A 26,784-nucleotide genomic window follows, 5' to 3' on the forward strand; every position below is an offset into this window, starting at 1 on the left:
AACGAATGGAAAAACTGGTAGAAGCCGACCTCGGGGAAGATCAGTTTGGATTCAGTAAAAATGTTGGAATATGAAAGGCAGTACTGACCCTACGACTTATTTTAGAAGATAGGTTAAGGAAGGGCAAACCTATATTTCTAGCATTTGTAAATTTAGAGAAAGGGTTTGAAAATGTTGACTGCAATACTATCTTTCAAATTCTGGATGTGGCAGTGTAAAATACAAGGAGCGAAAGGCTATTTACTATTTGTAGAGAAACCAGATATCAGTTAGAAGAGTCGAAGGGCACGAAAGGGAAGCAGTGGTTGAGAAGGGAGTGGACAGGGCTGTAGCCTATCCCCGATGTTATTCGATCTGTATATTGAGCAAGCAATAAAGGAAACAAAAGAAAAATTTGGAGTAGGAATTAAAATCCATGGAGAAGAAATAAAAACTTTGAGGTTTGCCGATGACGTTGTAAGTCTGTCAGGGACAGCAAAGGAGCTGTAAAGTGCAGCTGAACCGAATGGACAGTGTCTTGAAAGGAGGATATAAGATGAACATCAAAAAAAGCAAAACGAGGATAATGGAATGTAGCCGAATTAAATCAGGCGATGTTGAGGGAATTAGATTAGGAAATGAGACACTTAAAGTAGTAAATGAGTTTTGCTATTTGGGAATCAAAATAACTGATGATGATCGAAGTAGAGAGGATATAAAATGCAGACTAGCTATAGCAAGGAAACCGTTTCTGAAGAAGAGACATTTGTTAACATAGAGTAGAGATTTGAGTGTCAGGGAGTCTTTTCTGAAAGTATTTGTATCGGGTGTAGCCATGTATGGAAGTGAAACATGGACGATAAATAGTTTAGACAGGAAGAGAACAGAAGCTTTCTAAATGTGCTGGTACAGAAGAAAGCTGAAGATTAAGTGGGTAGATCGCGTAATTAATGAGGAGGTAATGAATAAAAGAAGAAGGGATCGGTTGGTAGGACACATTCTGAGGCCTCAAGGGACCACCAATTTAGTATTGGATGAAAGCGGGGAGGGTGAAAACCATAGTGGGAGACGAAGAGACAGATACACTAAGCAGATACAGAAGGATGTAAGTTGCACTAGTTATTCGGAGATGAAGAGACTTGCACAGGATAGTGTAGCATGAAGAGCTGCATCAAACCAGTCTCAGGACTGAAGACCGCAACAACAACAATGTGATAATCGAAAAGTTTAATCTACTCGTACCTCAATGAGTCAGGTCTACAACTACATCCACATGGATACTCTGCAAATCACATTTTGGTGCCTGGCAGAGGGTTCATCGAATAACCTTCACAATTCCCTATTATTCCAATCTCGCATAGAGCGCGGAAAGAATGAACACCTATATTTTTCCGTACGAGCTCTGATTTCCCTTATTTTATCGTGGTGATTGTTCCTCCCTATGTAGGTCGGTGTCAACAAAATATTTTCGCATTCGGAGGAGAAAGTTGGTGATTGGTATTTCGTGAGAAGATTCCGCCGCAGCGAAAAACGCCTTTGTTTTAATGATTTCCAGCCCAAATCCTGTATCATTTCTGTGACACTCTCTCCCAAGTTTCGCAATAACACAAAACGTGCTGCCTTTCTTTGAACTTTTTCTATGTATTCCGTCAGTCCTATCTGTAAGGATCCCACACCGCGCAGCAGTATTCTAAAAGAGGACAGAAAAGCGTAGTGTAGGCAGTCTCCTCAGTAGGTCTGTTACATTTTCTAAGTGTCCTGCCAATAAAATGCAGCCTTTGGTTAGCCTTCCCCACAACATTTTCTATGTGTTCTTTCGTATTTAAGTTGTTCGTAATTGTAATACCTAGGTATTTAGTTGAATTAACGGCTTTTAGATTAGACTGATTTATCGTGTAACCGAAGTTTAACGAGTTCCTTTTAGCACTCATGTGTATGACCTCACACTTCTCGTTATTTAGGGTCAAAAATGGCTCTCAGCACTATGGGACTTAACATCTGAGGTCATCAGTCCCCTAGAACTTAGAACTACTTAAACCTAACTAACCTACGGACATCACACACATCCATGCCCGAGGCAGGATTCGAACCTGCGACCGTAGCGGTCACGCGGGTCCAGACTGAAGCGTCTAGAACCGCTCGGCCACACCGACGGCCATTTAGGGTCAACTGCCACTTTTCGCACCATTCAGATATTTTTTTTCTAAATCGTTTTGCAGTTTGTATTGATCTTCTGATGAATTTATTAGTCGATAAACGACAGCGTCATCTGCAAACAACCGAAGACGGCTGCTCAGATTGTCATCCAAATCGTTTATATAGATAAGGAACAGCAAAGGGCCTTCCTTGGGGAACGCTTGTAATAACTTCTGTTTTATTCGATGACTTTCCGTCAATTATTACGAACTGTGACCTCTCTGACAGGAAATCGCAAATTCAGTCACATAACTGAGACGATATTCCATAACCACGCAATTTCACTACGAGCCGCTTGTGTGGAACAGTGTCAGAAGCCTTCCGGAAATCCAGGAATACGGAATCGATCTGAAATCCTTTGTCGATAGTACTCAGCACTTCATGTGAATAAAGAGATAGTTGTGTTTCACAGGAACGATGTTTTCTAAACCCATGTTGACTGTGTGTCAATAGACCGTTTCCTTCGAGGTAATTCATAATGTTCAAACACAATATATGTTCTAAAATCCTGCTGCATATCGACGTCAATGATATGGGCCTGTAATTTAGTGGATTACTCCTACTACCTTTCTTGAATTTTGGTGTGGCCTGTGCAACTTTCCAATCTTTGGGTACGGATCTTTCGTCGAGCGAACGGTTGTATATGATTGTTAAGTATCGAGCTAATGCATCAGCATAGTCGGAAAAGAACCTAATTGGTATACAGTGTGAACCAGAAGACTTGCTTTTATTAAGTGATTTGAGTTGCTTCACTACTACGAGGATTTTTTCTTCTACGTTACTCATGTTGGCAGCTGTTCTCGATTCGAATTCTGGAATATTTACTTCGTCTTCTTTTGTGAAGGCATTTCGGAAGGCTATGTTTAGTAACTCTGCTTTGGCAGCACTGTCTTCGATAATATCTCCGTTGTTATCGCGCAAAGAAGGCATTGATTGTTTCTTGCCGCTAACATACATCACATACGACCAGAATTTCTTTGGATTTTCGAGAAAAATTTTCGTTGTGGAAACAGTTATTGGCGTCTCGTATTGAACTCCGCCCTAAATATCCAGCTTCTGTGAAGGATCGTCAACCTTGGGGATTTTGCGTCTGTTTAAATTTGTCAAGTTTTTTTCGTTGTTTCTGCAACAGTGTTCTAACCCGTTTTGTGTACCAAGGAGGATCAGCTCCGTCGTTTGTTAGTTTATTTGGTATAAATCTTTCAATTGCTGCCGATACTATTTCTTTGAATCTAAGCCACATCTGGTCTACAGTTATATTATTAATTTGGAATGAGTGGAGATTGTCTCTCAGGAAGGCATATAGTTAATTTTTATCTGCTTTTCTGAATAGGTATATTTTTCGCTTATTTTTCGAGGATTTGGAATCACAATATTCAATCTCGCTACGACAACCCTGTGTTCACTGATCCCTATATGGGTTTTGATGCTCGTTATTAAGTCAGGATTATTTGTTGCTAAGAGGTCAAGTGTGTTTTCACAACCGTTTACTATTCGCATGGGCTCATGAACTAGCTGCTCGAAATAATTTTCAGAGAATGCGTTTAGCACAATTTCAGATGATATTTTGTGCGTACCTCCGGAATTAAACATGTACTTTCGCCAACATATCGAGAGTAAATTAAAGTCACCACCAACTATTATCGTATGAGTCGGGTACGTGTTTGAAATCAAACTCAAGTTTTCTTTGAACCTTTCAGCAACTGTATCACTGAACTGGGAGGTCGGTAAAGGGATCCAATTATTATTTTATTCCGGTTGCCAACAATGACCTCTGCCCATACTAACTCACAGGAAGTATCTACATCAATTTCGCGACAAGTTAAACGACTTTTGACAGCAACAAACACGCCAACGCCAACCGTGTTTAGCTTATCTTTTCGGAACACCGTTATGTTCTTCGCAAAAATTTCGGCTGAGCTTATCTCTGGCTTTAGCCAGCTTTCAGTGCCTATAACGATGTTACTATTACTTAATTAATATCACCTAGAGAACAGCAGATGTGGGCATAAGCTACTCCAGAAGACGGTGGCGCCTGCCACTTGTTTACACTGAAAATACTTGGTTACGAATACCTACTCTTTAATTAAATAGCTGATTTTGTACATTAACTCGCATTCCACAAAATGGAGAGTTTTCACCTAGACCTTATTTATAGAGTTTTTTTTTAAATTCTGAGAGACAACTCATATGGTGTAAGGCTATGCTCGTTTAAAGGAACAACCATCCGTGTTGTTTAGAGTTCCGTAATGACGGTTTACTCCGACACCTGTCTTTTGTTGCCGACATGACGTCGCTAAGAGGTGCATGATGGCGGTTTCATTGTGCTTATTGCGTGAGCCAGTCACTGATATCCTCTATATTTGCTGCCTGGGAGATTTATCTTGTCTCCCTAGAGATCATCTGCTCTGGAAACTGTCGTATAACTCAATTATCTAGTTTTGCAACTGTGCACAACAGTAACCCGGCATATGACACTCCTGTCTTGACGTATCACGATGAGTGAACCTTAGAACGAATGTGACTGTGCAACCGAAGAAAATGTGGTATAAAAGTTATTATTGCATCACGTCTTAAAAGGGAACTGTGAATACTTCTCATCATGAATTTCGTCGACATTAATGGAACATGCAGGGCTTGGTCAGAAATGAAAATAACGGAAGTGGAAGCTTACTTCATCATAAGCGTCTTACTTCATCATAAACCAGGATACTTATAACAAGTTTTTTGATGATGTGATAAAGCCGTACGTGAAGAACAACAAATTTCTTGTGTTAAATGACGTGTGGGGAGGACAACCAAATCCACAATTTTATGACGAGATTTTTGTAAGAAGCAGGATTGCCATCATAATGTGTTAAAGTGATTCCTCCTCAAACGCACTTGCTAGTGGAAGCCTGCTATGTCTATTTTTATCTTCAGGTAAGGAATTTGACAAAAAGCTTGAATACTGGTAACATGAGAAAACTGGATCAGAATACGTTCCATGGCCAGTATCTGGTACAATCATGAATTTTGTTGCTTGTTGTCACACTGTGAGATGAGAAAGAACCTTTTATGAATGAAAACCAAGTATTTTTTCCTATTGAAACCTTGAAACCACCGTGCAAGTATAAAAATGCGACGATTATTGCGCGTGCAATATGCGGCTTCCTCTGTTTTTATTTTGAATGTCACCCCAGCACGTGTAAATGTAAAATAGTGAAAGTATCTAATTGTATATATGAAGTTCTCGTGTACGCTTTACAATGCCTTCCTGGAAATTTGTTTACAGTCCGAAATTTTCGTTGACTTTCCTTTCCTTGCCTTTTCATGAAAATATAAACGAATACCATAATTCAGTATTATTTGGGTTTGTCTGTAGTGTAAGTAACGTAAAAATTGAACATAAAAACGTTTTCACATAGAGACTCTACCCCATAATCCCCAGATTACCATTCTAAACTTTTGCCACTGTGGCAGACGCTGCGAGGAAACTACGCTAACTTAAACAGCTCGACGTAAAAATTAAATTGCTTGTAAATACTTCGCCATCTGAGGCTATACGTTCTGTCACTTTCATGTCTAGCCTAGCCCTAGATATATAACAAATCTGGACGAAATCGGTGCTGACGAGTAGGTGCAGTCCATTGTTAGATCGATTTATTTATTCGCAAATCAAAGCAAATCTAAAAATAATTTCCACGACTAACGTTAAGTTCAAATCCTGACATAGTCAAACTCGTTATTCTGTTACATCCCGTTACCCCAAAAAATATTAAGTTTAAAAAACTATTTGTGCTGTAGCTTCGGTCTCTTCGTGAGATAGTATGGGTGAATTGTGTGCCATCTGCAGTAAGTTCAGGGAGTGTAGCTTGATGAAAATTGTATAACACATTCCAGCAATACAGGCTGGTGAGTGTACAAAAATCACACAGTGCAAGATATAATTTGTTATCACAAGTATGGTAAGGATTACTCAGTGGAAAAACTGGAGCTTGAGGAAGCCTCAAGATAACTCGGCAAATACCACAGAGCGTAATTCACAGCTGGCGGTATGCCAAAAAATCTCATAATAACGTCTACAGTGCATTCACTGACCATACAGAACACATCTGCAAATCCTTCTCATGCCACAACAAGAGTCAGCTTTTCACGTCACAACAGGATTCTCTATCCAGTTTAAAACCTTGCACAATGGCAGAAACTAATGGTTTCCTCAAAGAAGATGTACCATCTCACAACAAAAGTTATAACACTCAACACCAAAAGAAAGTGAAGGCGCCATGTAAGGCACCTTGAGAAAAAATACAATTTCAGAGGAATAGTACACCAATATTTTGTTACCTTACATTATCGACGCTTTAGAAACAGGTAAAATCATACATATCGCCAGGATACACCGACAAGTCTAACTCACAGAGGTTGCTGTTCATTATCTTAAACATTTGCAAAACAGGCATTACTATTATGCAACCTGGGATCATCACCGAGCGAGGTGGTGCAGTGGTTACCACACTGGACTCGTGTTCGGGAGGACGACGGTTCAAACCCCCGTCCGGCCATCCTGATTAAGTTTTCTGTGATTTCCCTAAATGGCTTCAGGCAAATTTCGGGATGGTTCCTTTGAAACGGCAGGGCCGACTTCCTGCCCCATTCCTCCCCAATCCGGTGGAACCGATGACCACACTGCTTGGTCCCCTCCTCCAAATCAGCCAACCATGGTGTCATTACGACATGCCTTTTTAAGCCCGAAAGACGTGGACATAGTGATGCCCACATTTAACAATACACGTTTTCATCAAGGTGCGTCTATTACCAACGTCCCATACAAAGTACCGCTCCTGACTTTCCCCCAAAAGGTACAAACGCATATGCAAATTGTAGCAATAGAAAAGTCCAAAAATTACATAAAAGCTTCCTGTTAAGCACAAACAAAAACTATACAAGGAAACAGTTCTTCAGTATTGCCCGTCACAGCCAAAAGTACGTCTGATATTTTAACATGCTCAATTTTCGTCTCCAGCTACCCTCATCTTCTATATAATGTCGAGTCACACTTATAGACTCTGGTCCAGAGCTGGATTCCCAATGTCTATCGTTCCCTCTGCTTCGTATTCCCGTTCCCGTAGCTGTGGGTCTCGTTTTGTTGTGTCCAGACCTCAGATTTCTCAAGCTAGGCTTGTGATTTTGAAGCCAGCTGCCGTTGCTCCTTTCTCCTGCATTATTGTTTACTCTGTCTCCCATGAGCTCACTATTTTCAACACGCTGCTAGGCTCTGGTCTGTTCTGTTGGCATCGTGTTAGTAAATACATGATTCTGCTCACCACTACTGTATGAGTGGTTAAGGTTCTGATTCTGTTTTAGAACCTCGTAGAGGTATGCTGAATAGGTTTGAAAACGAGTTGCTACAGCACTGGAGCATTTATGACGCTTAGATGTATACTACTTTGTTCGACAGTGGGTCAGTATACACTGACGACCCAAAAAATTATGACCACGTGTTTAATAGATTGTTTGTTCATGTTTTTAACGAAATACATCACTGATTCTACATATCAGGGATCCGACAGTTTGTTGGTAGGTTTCTGCAGGTATGTGGCATTAGGTCATGTAATTCGCGTAAATAACGGGCTAATGATTTGCGTACGTGTTGATGGCACCCGAAAGCGATCCAGGTGGGTTCCATGGTATTTACACCAAGTGAATTTGGTGGCCGAGACATCAACGTGAGCTCACTATAATGCTCCTCTAACTACTGTAGCACGGTTCTGGCTCCGAGACATGGACAATTATACCGCTGAAAGATGACATGGCCTTCCGGGAAGGTATTAGGCATGAAGGGATGTTGTGGTTCACAGCTATCAGCATGTCTTCGATTATTCCCATAAGTCCCATGCAAGCGCAGGAGAATGTCTCCCATAGCATAATGCTGCTCCCACCTGTCTGTGTCCGCGGTGCGCTGCACGTTTCGAGGAGCTGTCCGCCTCGATGAAGGCGTCTGTGGAGACAACCATCGATCTAGTGTAGCAAGAAAGTGATTCACCTGAAGAGCCAACACGTTGCCATTAATCGACCGTCGAATGGTTCCGTGCTCACTGCGGTCGTAACTGAGAACGTCGTTGAGTCAACATGTGAACACGTAGGCGTGATCTGCTGCGGAGCTCCATGTTAAATAATGTGCGATGAACGATGTGCTGAATAACACTTGTGCAAAGATGCCACAGATCACCATCTATCCTTCTTTACACAGCAGACAAGCCTCCGATCTCCACCTTCTCTGAAGAGTCTTGGACGTCCAACCATTTAGCGCCTAGTGGTAGTTTCCATGTACTACCTCTTTCCGTAGATGCTCACGACAGTGAACATTCGACAAGCTTCGCTGTTTTCGAGATACTCATGAACTCCAGCTTTCTCTAAGTAGGCCGGGAATCTGGAAGGCTGTCTTAAATATGTCCACTCCTTGTTTCGATGTACAGGTCTCTGACTGCGCTATTAACTGCGAAATATCTTTAGAGAGAAGAGATGTTTTTCATCAAATTCCTGTTCTTTCATGTACACAGAACCCGATGCCACACAAGATGTTCTCGCAGTGGCCATGTCTTGAATTAATGCATTCATGCCACCAGGCTGCAGTTTCAGTGCTTATCGATTCAACATCACGGTTGAGCGATGTGAACTCCTCAGATTCTAAGACCTGAATTGCTCTTGTAGCTACAAATTCAGGTCGCTCCAAGAGCCTGTACTCTTTCATAAATAGAAAAATTGTTTCTTCTATGGTCTGCATCTTTAGAGAATGTGAGATGTTTGTTTCCTGAAATTTCCCAAATTCGTCTCAACTTGGACCAGCATAGTCACGTTACTTTCCGCTATTTCTGTTACCTCGCCCAGCTGTTCATACAATGATTTCAGTCAGAAATCCAATTTTGTAGGTCTGTCGTCTCTTCCCGGAATTTTTTCTTACCTTCTTCGGCCTTTTATCTGTCTGCCTCCGCCTTACTGTCACTCCCCCGAGACTCTTTCCTGTCTGCCTCGGCTTTCCTATATCTTTCCTCTGCTTTCCTGTCCCTCTCTTCATTTCCATTCGAATCTGCTTCTGCTTGATTTTATCTGCTTCGACTTTCCTACACTCCTTGAAATGGAAAAAAGAACACATTGACACCGGTGTGTCAGACCCACCATACTTGCTCCGGACACTGCGAGAGGGCTGTACAAGCAATGATCACACGCACGGCACAGCGGACACACCAGGAACCGCGGTGTTGGCCGTCGAATGGCGCTAGCTGCGCAGCATTTGTGCACTGCCGCCGTCAGTGTCAGCCAGTTTGCCGTGGCATACGGAGCTCCATCGCAGTCTTTAACACTGGTAGCATGCCGCGACAGCGTGGACGTGAACCGTATGTGCAGTTGACGGACTTTGAGCGAGGGCGTATAGTGGGCATGCGGGAGGCCGGGTGGACGTACCACCGAATTGCTCAACACGTGGGGCGTGAGATCTCCACAGTACATCGATGTTGTCGCCAGTGGTCGGCGGAAGGTGCACGTGCCCGTCGACCTGGGACCGGACCGCAGCGACGCACGAATGCACGCCAAGACCGTAGGATCCTACGCAGTGCCGTAGGGGACCGCACCGCCACTTCCCAGCAAATTAGGAACACTGTTGCTCCTGGGGTATCGGCGAGGACCATTCGCAACCGTCTTCATGAAGCTGGGCTACGGTCCCGCACACCGTTAGGCCGTCTTCCGCTCACGCCCCAACATCGTGCAGCCCGCCTCCAGTGGTGTCGCGACAGGCGTGAATGGAGGGACGAATGGAGACGTGTCGTCTTCAGCGATGAGAGTCGCTTCTGCCTTGGTGCCAACGATGGTCGTATGCGTGTTTGGCGCCGTGCAGGTGAGCGCCACAATCAGGACTGCATACGACCGAGGCACACAGGGCCAACACCCGGCATCATGGTGTGGGGAGCGATCTCCTACACTGGCCGTACACCACTGGTGATCGTCGAGGGGACACTGAATAGTGCACGGTACATCCAAACCGTCATCGAACCCATCGTTCTACCATTCCTAGACCGGCAAGGGAACTTGCTGTTCCAACAGGACAATGCACGTCCGCATGTATCCCGTGCCACCCAACGTGCTCTAGAAGGTGTAAGTCAACTACCCTGGCCAGCAAGATCTCCGGATCTGTCCCCCATTGAGCATGTTTGGGACTGGATGAAGCGTCGTCTCACGCGGTCTGCACGTCCAGCACGAACGCTGGTCCAACTGAGGCGCCAGGTGGAAATGGCATGGCAAGCCGTTCCACAGGACTACATCCAGCATCTCTACGATCGTCTCCATGGGAGAATAGCAGCCTGCATTGCTGCGAAAGGTGGATATACACTGTACTAGTGCCGACATTGTGCATGCTCTGTTGCCTGTGTCTATGTGCCTGTGGTTCTGTCAGTGTGATCATGTGATGTATCTGACCCCAGGAATGTGTCAATAAAGTTTCCCCTTCCTGGGACAATGAATTCACGGTGTTCTTATTTCAATTTCCAGGAGTGTATTTCCCTCATGCACGTCTTTCCCACCTGCTACCGCTTTTCCTAGAATTTTTCTTACCAGTATGGAATATCTGCCATTTTTCTGAGATCAGAGTTGCTCTGTCTAACAGTAGCCTATTTCGCAAGCTTCGCTAGTTTTACTCTGCTCGGCTGTCGGTGTAGTTTCCTCGGTTTCAGGCAAAGCAGCTGGTGCCGACGACTACCACACAGCAAATTCTGTGAGGCGACTTCCTCCGATTCAATTGAATCCTCATTGCTAAGAATTCGCCTTGCCTCTCTAGATCGTGATCGACTAGCCCCGTCCATGTACAAAAGAAATAAAATCAGAATGTATTACACAACAAACTACCGGTGTCACAAATTTGACATCATAAAATGATCCCCAGCTGAAAAATATCTTCACACTTAATACGAAAAAAATCTTCACAGGCAATTCAAACACTTTTTCAAGAAAATTCCTCAAAATGCAGGTACATACACATGAAAACAAATTATAACTAACACATAGATCCCATGCGCCATGCAAGCATTTGCTGAAGCTGCAGATTAGAGCACAAGCTACAAAATGGGACAAATATGGATTTTACAACGGTTTACACACCCAAGACGTGGCTTACTGTGTCTCCTAACAGTAGGATATCGAATGAAACCAAAAGTAAGATCTCGGATAAGGGTCGACATGAAAGTTGGGTCCCAATTCTGGATCAGAGTTGAGGACCGTAAATGCAATGATCTTTATAAAACAAAACCTTTGACCATACAAGAAGAGCAAGTGGAATATTCGTTCTTTTCTCTGAATTCTTATGAAAACTGATTGTAGAGCTTGACTTCTGTGCATGACGATAACGGTGTCATAGTGAGAATAATGAGCTTATGTGTGCACCAGGTTATATTTATTATTAACAGGTCGCCTGACCATGAAAGTTGCAGTATAGTGTAAAGGATCTTGGAATTAAAGTCAAGATTGAGATTAACACATATTTATTTGCCATAATCACACAAAAAATTACGTTAATAATTAACTGAGAACAAGTTTTCTAAAACTAAAAATAAATTACAAAATGATGCTAACACCGTGGGGAGGTACCAAAATGTGTGGGACAATGTAGGGAGGGCCGGCCATGGTGGCCGGGCCGTTCCAGGCGCTACAGTCTGGAACCGCGCGACCGCTACGGTCGCAGGTTCGAATCCTGCCTCGGGCACGGATGTGTTTGATGTCCTTAGGTTAGTTAGGTTTAAGTAGTTCTAAGTTCTAGGGGACTGATGACCTCAGAAGTTAAGTCCCATAGTGCTCAGAGCGATTTGAACACTGTAGGGAGGAAGTACTAGAAGATGTGCTTATTTGGGCATCTCAGGAATTAAAGTATACAGCACAACAAGATCCCAAGAATTACAACCAAATTACACAACCTAAGTTGTGTGGCAAGGATAGGAAGTAGCTGGCTGTTCAGAATATGGACTGCACTGTCGCAACTGTGACACTGACATATTCCCAAATAAAAAGACTATGGGCCCATCAGCACCAAACGGGTGGCAGGAGACGAGAGTCTTTCACGGAGGACGGCGATTGAAAACCCACAAAAATAGATCTCCCCCCACAATCCCCTAGCCGGCCGGAGTGGCCGAGCGGTTCTAGGCGCTTCAGTCTGCAACCGTGCGACCGCTACGGTCTCAGGTTCGAATCCTGCCACGGGCATGGATGTGTGTAATGTCCTTAGGTTAGTTAGGTTTAAGTAGTTTTAGGTTCTAGGGGACTGATGACCTCAGCTGTTAAGTCCCATAGTGCTCAGAGTCATGTGAACCATTTGAACGATCCCCTACCATCGAAAATATCCGTATGGACGGGACGACCCAATGCTGTTGGCTATTCGACTGACAACAATGTCGCTCAGTTCATGAAAAAACTGGTGATCGATGTAGAAATTTTTCACTTTTGGTGTGCATGACGCACTTCAGAAATAAGGGGTTGGTATTAGTATGAATCAGCGTTCCATTGATAGTCAGTTTCTTTGCGCCAAGCGCGGTGGCAGGGCGACTCTATTTCTTTGGGTGCCACACATTTTGAAGGGAAAGCAGCGGATCTTCCCACACTGGTTGTGCAGCTTCTCGGTGGCCCTTCCTTTGATGTCCAAACGGAATAGGAAAAACTGTCGTGTTAAAATATTCTGTCAGGATGGCAGTGACGTAGCCTGACTTCTGCGAAAACCGTCAAGCTCCAAAGGCACCTTGCGTTTCCTAATGAGATTCACTGACAGAGAGGATCCACAGACCACATCAGGATAATACCTTCCAGAGCGAAAACGCAAAGCTTTCCTCCTAGTAAATGTGCGCGGTACACCCTAAATAAAATTAATTACGACTTGGTGACATAAATGAATCAATGTCGATTAGCAAAATTAGATAATATTACAGCGTCATATATAAGCACCAGATACTGACTGCGTTGATAAAACCAACAAAGTGTAACAGTTCTGCGCCATATAATGATTTTCACATGTGGTATATCTCATGCCTTAATGTTGGCACAGACACGTTTTGGCTATTGGTCTACACGTAAGGATACGTTTCCAGTTACTATTATGAGACACTAGCAAATATAGGGACATTAAAATTCTACTTATATTCTTTATTTATTGCTTAGTTATCATTTAGTTATTGTATATTGAAAAACTGCTATTATAAAACATATTATGCTCTTCCATGACGTAACAGATTTTTGATCCTTTTGAAACAGAGCTCTCTGTTGCAGGCCCACTTCGCTTACGTGAGTTCAAATGACAGCTCCGCGAAAGCTTTGCCCTTTTATACGTTGTGCACACGATAATACCGCCATCTGAATATGTGCACATCCCTATATATGACTTTTATCACCTAAAAGAATGTGATGAATGTGTAAATTACGTGTATCTACGGCCTCCCGTTGGGTAGACCGTTCGCCTGGTACATATCTTTTTAGTTGACGCCACTTCGGCGACTTGTATGTCGAACGTATGTGATGAAGGACGTTTAGGGTCACGTACCAAACAAAAACAATTTGACCATTGAATATGCTTGAAAATAAAGCGTAACTCGTTTCTTCTTAACAAGGCCCTTATTGCAGCCTCAAAAGACGATATTAACCTATACAAATGTTCTCGTATAAGTGCACAAGAAGGTGCCGTAAAACACAGACAATAACATGTACATTAGTTACCATGACCATTTGGAACAGAGTCAAGTACGTCTCTTCAAGATGTATCACTAGAAAATAGCCTCTAAGAACGTCACTGGACGGTTGTCATAATGTGTTAGTAAATTGCAGTATTTGGTGAAGCGTTAATGGTATCGGTGGAAACGCAGTTTTATAATTTCACATAGTTATACGTATTATTTTTGGCGAGTTTGAAGTCAAAACGGGTAAGAGAGTCACAAATTACTGAGGCTACATTGGGAGTCAGTAGACTTCCATTTCTTTTATGTTTGACCTTTCCCTATTGGATTACGAAACGTAGGTCATATGATTTTTGCTTGAGAGGATGAATGTTGTCACATGAATGTGTGATTATGGTGTTCGAATCCCAGCCATTCCTACGATTATGTCTTTCATTAATCGCTACTTTCATGTCTGAAAACTGTTATTATATTAATAAAAAGAAAACGGTAACTTGTACCTTGATTCAGATTCCATGTTCTAACATTTGGGTTGTTGACCCCTTTGTCTTCTTCAGAAATTATACGTAATAAAACATTTTTCTGAAATTCCCATCTTAACAAAAATGACAGTTCCTCGGCTCTAACGACCTAAGGAGGGATTAATTTCGAAGGGAAGAGCTACATGGCATAAAATAGGATATTTGTTAATGCTTCAGAAGTTGCGTAAGTATGAGTAGAAAGATTTGTGCACACGTGGTCTTGCAAGTGGTGCTATTTATTCTAAAAAAGTAATTATACAACTGAAACAGTATTATTACGGTCTATACGCATCAGATCGTGGAACAGAAGGAGACGAAAGCCGGCAGACAGCGTATGACGCGAAGCAGGTGCGCGGTGGGACACGCTGATGGACTTTGGCTCCCCGGAGGCCGGGACGGATTGCGGCACAGATAAAATCTGGAGCACGTTACCTTGGAGGGGTGTGTGATCCTTTTAAGCCAATGAAATGTATGGCGCGGCTCCGAACGGGGATACGCATCGATTCGGTCGTTCCACTCACGCCTTCAGACCGCAGCTCGCCAGCCTCTTGCCAACCCCCGCGTGCTGCCATCCAGATTGTCGACAGCTTCTCCGTTTTCATTATTTATCTTCAACTTTATCTAGCAACTGCTGCCTTCAGAGTATGATATCGGTCACTTATTTCCGTCGTGAGTATGTTGAAGAGTCATCAGTGGTGCACTGCCGTTTCCGGTAATACCAGTGACTTCATTTCTGTAAGGGAAGACTGTGTAATTGTCACAATAGAAACTATAAACGACCTTCCTGATTTTAATGTAGTATACAGGGTGTTACAAAACGGTACGGCCAAACTTTCAGGAAACATTCCTCACACACAAATAAAGAAAAGATGTTATGTGGACATGTGTCCGGAAACGCTTAATTTCCATGTTAGAGCTTATTTTAGTTTCATCAGTATGTACTGTACTTCCTCGATTCACCGCCATGATTTCATACGGGATACTCTACCTGTGCTGCTAGAACATGTACCTTTACAAGTACGACACAACATGTGGTTCATGCACGATGGAGCTCCTGCACATTTCAATCGAATTGTTCGTACGCTTCTCAACAACAGATTCGGTGACCGATGGATTGGTAGAGGCGGTCCAATTCCATGGCCTCCACGCTCTCCTGACCTCAACACTCTTGGCTTTCATTTACGGGGGCATTAGAAAGCCCTTGTCTACGCAACCCCGGTACCAAATGTAGAGACTCTTCGTGCTCGTATTGTGGACGGCTGTGATACAATACGCCATTCTCCAGGGCTGCATCAGCGCATCAGGGATTCCATGCGACGGAGGGTGGATGCATGTATCCTCGCTAACGGAGGACATTTTGAACATTTCCTGTAACAAAGTGTTTGAAGTCACGCTGGTACGTTCTGTTGCTGTGTGTTTCCATTCCATGATTAATGTGATTTGAAGAGAAGTAATAAAATGAGCTCTAACGTGGAAAGTAAGCGTTTCCGGACACATGTCCACATAACATCTTTTCTTTATTTGTGTGTGAGGAACGTTTCCTGAAAGTTTGGCAGTACCTTTTTGTAACACCCTGTATAATTAACAAGCTGACCAATCTGGCATTGCCGTGGAATTAATTTTGCCAATTTCCTACTAGAGACGAAAGCAACAAGTAAACTGTGTTTATAGTGAAATATGGAAAAATATCATTTCCTTGTATTATTGGAAACACCTTTGAAATTATGAAACAGTCGTACAAATAAATATGCGTAATGCAAAAATAAATATATACGGTAACCAAATTAAGAAACATGATCCGGGACAGTTTCTATGCCCTGGGCGCAGCTGCTCCGCGTGTGTACAACGCGATTTCGTAAACGGTTTCGCCTACAGCCGTTTGTGCTTCCCAATTAAAAGCAGTCAAATGAACTGAAGGCTGTCAAGGATTTCCTAGAGTTATCTCGATTGTACGAGTGTCTGAGTACTGAAAAACAGATGTTTTAAAACTTCATGCATGATGCGGCATTTTTGCACGTATCTCAGTGTTTATGGCGTCATATCTCTTCAACAATGTGTCATGAAATGATATAACATCGTAATTACATTCAGCAGCCTATGTGTGAGTAGAGTTATCAGAAAAGAAGTAATAAATTTAAAAGTCATGCACGATGCAGCACTTTTTCACTCAACTCATCGTTTATGATATTACATATCCTGCAATATGATAGACAGATAGTTCTTACCCCCATAGCGATTAGTGCCTTTCAATAAAACGTATGTGTACCAAGTTTGGTTGAAATCTGCGCAGTGGTTTTGGAGGAGATGTGGAACATACGTACACGCACATATAGACATATACATACATGCATTTTTATAATATGTATGGATGTCCGAGCTCTTGGGTTTATTCTGTAAGACAATCGTAATTTTGTGTTCTGAAGGATTAGGTTGCAAACCATGGTCCAGCCACTGCTACTTATGGATATCCGTTGGTTGCCTGGATGTTTCTATTAGCCATGCCATGAGTAGATTTACTACATATATTCGTTGATTCCGAGATAATGCCCAACAACCGCCTTTTGTATCGCCTAATGCTTACAGGACTTTAAAAGCTCTCTTTTCTTCCTTCTTCGAGCAAAACCACCTCATCAGCCTTCGGTGGGTATTGCTCTTGCGATGGATCCATTGAAAACACCTCACGGTACTGCTAGAATATATCAAACACATTCATCCCAGCGAGCAACCTGCAAAGGAGAAGTTGTAAAATTCTCAATATGAGGTCCCATTTTCTTATTACTTCGTCCAGTGGAATTCATTCTGCAGAGTGATACTGTCACTGATAGTGTGACTCCATGCACACTTCTGTACATCGCACAGTTGCTCCTCAGACGGGAAATTGGTCATAGGAAAAGATTTCCACACAGTAGGGGCCACTATTATGGGCGTCTGCGTGACCACAGACTAGCATACACCTTATAGTTGTGAAATAAATGCTTCAACTTGAAAAAAATTAATCGAATTACTGAATAATGTTAAGTTGGAAAACAATTATAAGTTCACAAAAACTCTATTTAATCTTCAGTTACTTGTATTAAAGTTACTACACGAACAAAAAGAAAACGGCTGTCGGGGTGATTAAGTTTCTGATCAGCTGTAGCGTAAACAAAATCGACACGCAAGTTTAAGGTGGCAAAACTGATCACTCCCCATTGCTTGGTAAAAATGAAATCATAAAGAGTTTTTCCAAATCACTCAAAAGATATAACTGAAACTTAATAATTTCCGTCATAGAGCATCACTGCGTCAAAAGAAAAATATCGAGTTCATAATTATAATGTACACGTGAGCTGTTTGTTTAGTTTCAAGAATCAAACGCCTTCAATCATACAAACTTCTTGGTGCGAATTACAAAGAGAAAATTCAAAGTCGTCTAACACGAACGCCTGAAATCGTTACTCATATTAATATAATTTATGTCACAAAATTCACAGAAAACTACTGTCTGACTCGGTTTACGCTCGTCATTACGTAGTCCTAAGCTGGTCTTCCATTGCAGCAGCGGTCTAAAACTGCTAATTACATTTATGTGTTTAATATCTCACTGACAAGATCGATTTACTACATTAGATGCTGATTAACATGGTACCCAATAATGAATTATATCTTAACTATAGAAATACTCTTAGTTTATTACTTAACGTCAGCAACATGAATTTTTTAACTGTTTATAAAGCTGCTTCAGGCACTTGAAATTATTAAGTAACCGAAGAAATATAAATTGACGTAACACAGCTACTCCATGCATAACATAGGGATTCCAATCGTCTTTTTACTAGCTCTCCAATAATGTTTTTCAGTTTTGTGCATGGTATATACCTTACCTGATAAATAGTTATTTTTGTCTTGTGCTATTCAGGCGCCTAGTGGCTATGATTACACAGTTGCCTTCACTGCTCAGGTTCTTTTTCCTTTCATAAGTATTCTGTTGTACTCTGTCTCACTCGTAGTTGCCCTTTCTCCGAAATTAATCTTTTGTACTTCTCGCTTTCTTGTCGAATAGCGCCACAGCTCCCGCTAATTTTTACACCGAACTTCTCTCTTTTAGACAGACCCCATACCCCTTTAGACTTTCATGAGTTTATTACGTCATGAGTTGTGTGTGATAAATTATTATTAATGAATTCATGGCCTAAGAATTAGTTATTCCACTTAGAAGTGTTATCTGTATGTCAATGTATGTGTTTTAACAGTTACCATCTATTACTGTAGCTGTATATGGTATGCAGTGTATAATGTGTAATGGCTTGTAATTACTTACGTTTGGCCGTGCGGTTTTATGGCTCAGATATGGCTTGTCTATACCAATCGATTACACTTCAGCTCCTGTTTCAGAAGACATTTTGTTTGCAAGCTCATTCCAAAGCATTCAGAATTTATGCAAAATTTACTTATCTTAATTAATGTAATTGTAATTACACATCATCTTGATCTTGGTCTTACAATCCTATTCGTTGAGGTCATTGCATGGTGAATTCCATTACTCTGTAATGTAAAGTTCCTTTGCTCCACATATGCTCAGTGCATCACGTCTGTTACATTTTTCGGCTTCGCAGCTCTGATGTGACACTTATGGTCTGATCAGCCCTCTCACAAATAAGTTGTGATGTCTCGCATACCCCAAACCGGCCGCAACCGTCTTCACTTGTGAAGTACATCATCAATTGAAGCTGTGTTTCCGCGTCCGAAAGGTATTGCGATATCCTGTAAGAAGGATAGGAACAGCAAAATAATAACTGCGCTTATGCATCCAAAAGAGTACACAGTGTTCAGGTAATGGCCCGGCAAACCTTCCAATTACAATAAATATTTTCTCGGCAAACATAGTCGACGTGGAGAGAGCAACAAACAAAAACCTATCACTCCGGAGTCCACGTAAACGAACTTTGTAAGTTTGTGTATGAGTGGAATTTTGTCGAGAAAAATATATTTATGCCACATGAAAACAGACACATGCATAAATAACTGTGGAAATGTCATATCGATTTATCCCTTATTTATTAGCAGAAGAAAGCTGTGTACCATGTAATAACATCAGCCTAATGCCAATGTGATATGGGATTGGCCAAGATACGATAATGTAAGAAATTGGAATGAGTCAGTTTTCATGTTAGTAAATTATTTTGTATTCAAATATGATTGCAATCCCACAGTTTGCAGAAAACCTAGCGAAATAAAAAAGGATGTTTATTTTCATAAGAAAGCCAAGCATTTAAACCTTTGAACTATATAAGCTACGAGTTTCTGAAAAAAAATAGCCATTCGAATATTTGGAGCTGCCTAAATGTTTTTCTCTTATTTAGTACTCGAGAATATACGTTCTGAAATAGAGTTGTTATCTCTTGGTGCCACATACAATCTGAGATTCTCGTTCGGTACAGACATATCTACATCTACATGGTTACTCTGCAATTCACACTTAAGTGCCTGGCATCATTGTGATACTTGAAGCTTCACCGTAAGATAATTATCTTTCGCACATGTCAGCATGAGGGGGCCAATGACAAAATATTCTTTCAGTGATTCCCAACGTAATTGGGAACATTCTTCCTTCTTGTTCAGCCTTAACTTAGTCAAATATCAGCATATGGTTAACATTTTTGTGTTGTTTCGGAAAGCCTGGGTTGGAATTACGTGAGATTTAAACAGAGTAACTAGCAACACTTCCTCATACTATGAGTTTGAATACAATACCGTCTCAAAAAGGTTGGCTACTGCTGCTAGTGACCTCGAGGTGCTAATTTCTATGAGAGGTTCTTAAAATAGGAGGGGAAGAGGCAGTGTCGGACTGTGTGTCTCGGAGCTGCAGCTGGGAACATGAGAAGTGGTTTGCTGCTTTTCGAAGTCGTAAGTGGATTGATACACTGGTGCTACACTCTTCGCGTTGGATGGCCACAGAAAGAAACAGGACAGTCGCAAACGGATTTGGCCCGATGGCTTAATGTGAAACGTTCTGTTGTTTCCCGGATGTGGCGATAGTTTATAGATACCGAAACTGTATCCCGAAGATCAGGGCAGGGCCACACACGTGTGACTTCAGAGAAGATGACAGTTATTTGGCTGCAACGGCACGACAATACCGCCTCAGCACTACACGGCAACTGGCATGTGAGCTCGCTGCATCCACTGGAGGTGTTGTATAGAGACAAACAGTCTGCAGAATACTGTGGCTGAGTGGTCTTTATTGTCACAGACCTGCTGTATGTCTATCTCGGACGCGCCTTCACGGAAGGGAACGTCTATTGCAGAATGGAGTCATCAACATGCCACTTCGACGGTCGAAGAGTGAGCCTACGTTGTTTTCAAGGATGAGTCCCGATTTAGTCTGGAGAGTGATTTTCGATGAATTCGGATCTGGAGGGAACGTAGAACACGATTTCGGGACCCAAACATTGTACACTACTGGCCATTAAAATTGCTACACCACGAAGATGACGTACTACAGACGCGAAATTTAACCAAATGGAAGACGATGCTGTGATATGCAAATGATTAGCTTTTCTGAGCATTCACACAAGGTTGGCGCCGGTGGCGACACCTACAACGTGCTGACATGGGGAAAGTTTCCAACCGATTTCTTATACACAAACATCAGTTGACCGGCTTTGCTTGGTGAAACGTTGTTGTGATGCCTCGTGTAAGGAGCAGAAATGCGTACCATCATGTTTACGACTTTGATAAAGGTCGGATTGTAGACTATCGCGATTGCGGTTTATCGTATCGCGACACTGCTGCTCGCGTTGGTCGAGATCCAATGACTGTTAGCAGAATATGGAATCGGTGGGTTCAGGAGGGTAATACGAAACTCCGTGCTGGATCCCAACGGCCGCGTATCACTAGCAGTCGAGATCAGGCATCTTATCGGCATGGCTGTAACGGATCGTGCAGCCACGTCTCGATCCCTGAGTCAACAGATGGGGACGTTTGCAAGACAACAACCATCTGCACGAACAGTTCTACAACGTTTGCACCAGCATGGACTATCAGGTCGGAGACCATGGCTGCGGTTACATTTGACGCTGCATCACAGACAGGAGCGCCTGCGAGGGTGTACTCAATGACGAACCTGGGTGCACGAATGGCAAAACGTAATTTGTTCGGATAAACCCAAGTTCTGTTTGCAGCATCATGATGGTCGCATCCGTGTTTGGCGACATCGCGGTGAACGCACATTGGAAGCGTGTATCCGTCATCGCCATACTGGCGTATCACCCGGCGTGACGGTATGGTGTGCCATTGGTTACACGTCTCGGTCACCTCTTGTTCGCATTGACGGCACTTTGAACAGTGGACGTTACATTTCAGATGTGTTACGACCCGTGGCTCTACCCTTCATTCGATGTTTACGAAACCCTACATTTCAGCAGGATAATGCACGACCGCATGTTGCAGGTCCTATACGGGCCTTTCTGGATACAGAAAGTATTCGACTTCTGCCCTGGCCAGCACATTCTCCAGATCTCTCACCAATTGAAAACGTCTGGTCAATGGTGGTCGAGCAACTGGCTCGTCACAGTGCGCCAGTCACTACTCTTGATGAACTGTGGTATCTTGTTGAAGCTGTATGCGCAGCTGTACCTGTACACGCCATCCAAGCTCTGTTTGACTCAATGCCCAGGCGTATCAAGGCCGTTATTACGGCTACAGGTGGTAGTTCTGTGTACTGATTTCTCAGTATCTATGGACCCAAATTGCGTGAAAATGTAATCACATGTCTGTTCTAGTACAACATAGTTGTCCAATGAATACCCGTTTATCATCTGCTATTATTCTTGGTGTAGCAATTTTAATGGCCAGTAGTGTATAAAGAGACCGATATTGAGAAGGATCTGTAATGGTGTGGGCCGGGATTGTATTTACCACACGAAGCCCTCTTCACGAAATTGTACGGGTGAATCGACAAGGTTTAGCTACTGTCAGGTATCAGACGAGATCTTGGGATCTCATCTGCGGTTTTTGTGGTGTGCTGTTGGCCTAGACTTCGTACTGACGGACGAGTGGTTGATGTTTTCTTGGAAATGGAAGATATTGCACGCATGGCGTGGCATGGTCGCTCTCACGATTTTAACCCAATAGAGCATGTCTGTGATGCACTAGGTAGACGGCTTGCATCACGTCAGCATCCACCAACCCCTTTCCAAGACTGCAGGAAAAATGGGCCTTATTGCCTCAACATGAGACTGATAGCATCATTCACAGTATGCCCAGTCGTTGTCAGGCCTGTATTGTTGCCAGAGGTGGTCACAGCCCATACTGAGCACATTAACCAGTTTTCCAAATGTGTGTTCAAATCCATTAAGTAAGAAAAAACGAAGAACATTTTTGTCTACCGTTATTCTTGTTGCAGTTGTTTACGTTCTGTATTCTTTATATTGTTCTTACTTTGCTATCACCTGTTTATACCGTTTTGTGGAAGGATAAACGCAAGCTTGCAATAATTCCGTTTGTTGCTTTAATTTTGGTCACTAGCGTACATTTTTATTTATGAACACTGGAATCAGCCCAAATTTGTACTTTAAAAGTTGAAAATGCTACGTGTATGTATTGGAATGAACATTCACGACTATAACTCAGCAGACGAAGCATTCCTGAAGCATGATACTTACTAGATACCATAACACGTGTGTGTTTGTTAATTTGAGCAGAGAAAGTAATGATGACTTCTGACTGCGCAGAAACTCAGTTATAACATCGGTGTAAGAAGACACATTATGAGTAACTGCTGTTCAGGAAAGACTTAATCCTGATGGAGTGCCCTGCAGGCTGTGGATTATAAATTCTCCTTTATTCTTATACATGTTCTTCTAAACGCATTTCTTGATTCGTATTACCTGTATTATCACTTAATACCAAAGGCACATTATGGATTAATTATAGTCGCAGAATTTATATTAGTTGCTTTTCCCGACTCTTAGCTAGTATAACGATCGGTCAGTATACCGGTATTTGTGGTGGTCCACGTGGTAGTTCTATCTTGAGCTATTAGTTCTTCAAATTCTTGTATATCTATTCTCGACGTGTGTTTGATACATTTTTTAATTGCAATCATTGCAAGGGTTCCGAAGACGAGCATTTTCGGTAACACGTGCTCACGCATTGTGTGCCTTTTGTATTTCGCTGGGGCTATGTTTACATTTTATAGAATTTAAAATCTCCATTGTGGTTGCTGTGTTCGTCTCAATACTGGTTATAATTTCCCCTTTTTGTAAGTAACGGCGCTGTGTACATTGAACATGGATACATAAATATCCTTTCTTTCAACGTGTGATGTACGTTTGTCGCCGTATGAGTTTACAAGGTGATGAACGAATGTACAAAGAGATTCCTTCGCACAAATCGTCACTGAGTGTTGATTCATTGCAGGGCTATGATTTCAGGGCTGTTATATGTATGGTTAGTGCACGTACATCAGGGCCACACCCAGTATTAAAGACGGTGTCGGTTCTCACAAGGGAACCTCCCCATCGCACCCCCCTCAGATTTAGTTATAAGTTGGCACAGTGGACAGGCCTTGAAAAACTGAACACAGATCAATCGAGAAAACAGGAAGAAGTTGTGTGGAACTATGAAAAAATTTAGTAAAATATACAAACTGAGTAGTCCATGCGAAGATATGCAACATCAATGAGTATAGGACTCTAGGAGCGCCGTGGTCCCGTGGTTAGCGTCAGTAGCTGCGAAATGAAAGGTCCTAGATTCAAGTCTTCCGTCGACTGAAAATTTTAGTATCTTTATTTTCGCAAAGTTATGATCTGTCCGTTCGTTCATTGACGTCTCTGTTCACTGTAATAAGTTTAGTGTCTGTGTTTTGCGACCGTACCGCAAAACCGTGCGATTAGTAGACGAAAGGACGTGCCTCTGCAATGGGAACCGAAAACATTTGTTCGCAAGGTTATAGGTCAACCGATTCCTCCACAGGAAAACACGTCTGATATATTCTATACGACACTGGTGACGGCATGTGTGTCACATGACAGGAATATGTTGTCTACCCACCTAACTTGTACACTTTACACACAGTTGCGTAAACAGTTGCGTATAGGCCAAATTTGTGTAACCATATTTTCGTGTTTATCTGTAATTTAACTGACTTATTCTTAATAAACTATTACGTTTATCATGAGTGAAAAGTGCTTGACTTGCCGTAGAATTGTTAGGTCGGGGCTTTGGTGTGATGGGTGCTGTAGTTTTTTCCATGTGGGTGACTGTAGTGGCGTGGGAATAGGGGAAGTAAATGAGACTCATCAGTGGTTTTGTAGGATTTGTAGTAGAGATAGGAAGATACTAGAACAGGAGGGGAAAATTGCCGCCCTTCAGGCTGAGTTAGACAAGGCCAGGGGAGATCTTGACAGGTTAAGGAGGGAGAAGGGTAAAGAGAGGTGGGAAGTGGCAACAGGCAACAGGAGGAACAGGCCTAGAACTTTGTCTGACAGCTTTATGGTGAATGTGGAAAATAGATTTGACCTGTTGCTTCAGTTAGAAGCTGGTGAGCCTCAAGCAGTTGCAGGTGTAGACAGGACACAACAAACTTTCAGCAGCAAATTGAAAAGTAAGAATGTAGGGAAATCAGTAAAGAGAAAGAAAGTGTTGTTGTTAGGTAGTTCCCATGGAAGAGGTGTTGGCCAACTTTTGCAGGATGAACTAGGATCAGAATACCAGGTCACCAATTTTTTTAAACCTAGTGCTGGTCTGGAGCAGGTGACAGAGGATTTAGGATCACTTTGCAAAGATTTCACTAAGGAAGACACCGTGGTTATAGTGGGTGGGGCAGGTAACAGTATTGACAGAGATCCTGGGTACAGTATAGAGTGTGACCTGGCGAAGATTGCGTCAGCATCGAAGCATACTAGTGTTGAGTTTGTATCTGTTCTTGGGCGCCATGACCGACCTCATTTGAACTCTTCTGTCAAGAGAGTTAATTTGGAGCTGGAACGGCTGCTCATGTCGGGTGCGGGGTCACACATTGGTGTGGTTCCTGTTGATTCTCTCAGTAGGTGGGATTATACTAGGCATGGCCTTCACCTCAACAGGAAGGGGAAGGGTAAATTGGCTGGGGAAATAGCGGGAAAGTTAAAGGGGGGAGGCACTATCATGAGTGCTAAAATACCAGTGGTTATAGGATTCAGAAAAGACCCTTTTTTAGGGTAGGGAGGACAGAAAGAAAGCAAATTTTAAGAGAGGTTAGAACTGAGACAAATCTTCAGTTTGAGAAAGAAATCAAAAAACATAATTCCAGCTTATTACATCAGCATAAACAGCCATTGGTTAAGAATTTTCAACTGTCAGCAGATATTTTAACTCCACCCAATCTTAACTCAGTCAATGAGAAATGTCAGCTATCTTTATTGCATCAAAATATTCGAGGACTGAGAAATAAAATTAATGAATTAACTATCTGCATAGATGAATTAGAGTCTTCAAACCCAGCTGACATAATCTGCCTCTCTGAACATCATGTGACCACTGGTATAGAACTTTTAAGTGTTACAGGGTTTAGGTTAGCATCTCACTTTTGTAGATCAGAAATGGAGAAAGGAGGAGTTGCCACATTCATCAGGAACTGTCATAAATTTAAGAACATAGACATTCATAAATTTTGCCTAGAACAGCATATGGAAGCATGTGCAACAGAATTAGAATTTCACAAAAAATCCTTCATAATATTAAGTGTATATCGAGCACCTGCAGGTAACTTTAATCTGTTTGTCAACCACCTTGAAGCTGTACTGGCCCATTTAACAACCAAAAACAAAGAAATAGTGGTTGCTGGTGATTTCAATGTAGATTTCCTTAAAGACTCTCCCAATAAGAACTTGTTTGAGTTAGTAACACTATCATTCAACTTAATTCCCACAGTAAAGTTCCCCACTAGGATAGCCACTTGCTCACAAACAGCCATTTATAATATCTTTATAGAAAAGTCCAATGAACAAAATTATATTACAAAACCAATAGTCAATGGCCTCTCAGACCATGACATGCAGTTCCTTCTGTTAAATGTTAATACTGAACAGGATATAAAATCTGTTAAATCTGAGCTCAAAAGGGTAATCAGTAAGCCAAAAATTGATTATTTTAGGACACTCCTCAGAGACATTCACTGGACTGATGTTTACAGCGTTCATGGCATGAATGAAAAATATAACATTTTTGCTAATAAAGTGCTTACCTTATTCGAACACTGCTTTCCCCCAAAACTTACCAAGGTTAGAGCAAAGTCTACAAAGAAGCCATGGATTACTCGAGGAATAGGGGTATCTTGTAAAACAAAAAGAAAACTGTATCTGTCACTCCGAAACATTTCCAATGTTGATGCTATAGCACATTATAAGAAATACTGCAAAATATTAAAGACTGTAATACGGATGTGA

Source organism: Schistocerca nitens, chromosome 3 (assembly GCF_023898315.1).
Source record: "Schistocerca nitens isolate TAMUIC-IGC-003100 chromosome 3, iqSchNite1.1, whole genome shotgun sequence".
NCBI lineage: Eukaryota > Metazoa > Arthropoda > Insecta > Orthoptera > Acrididae > Schistocerca > Schistocerca nitens.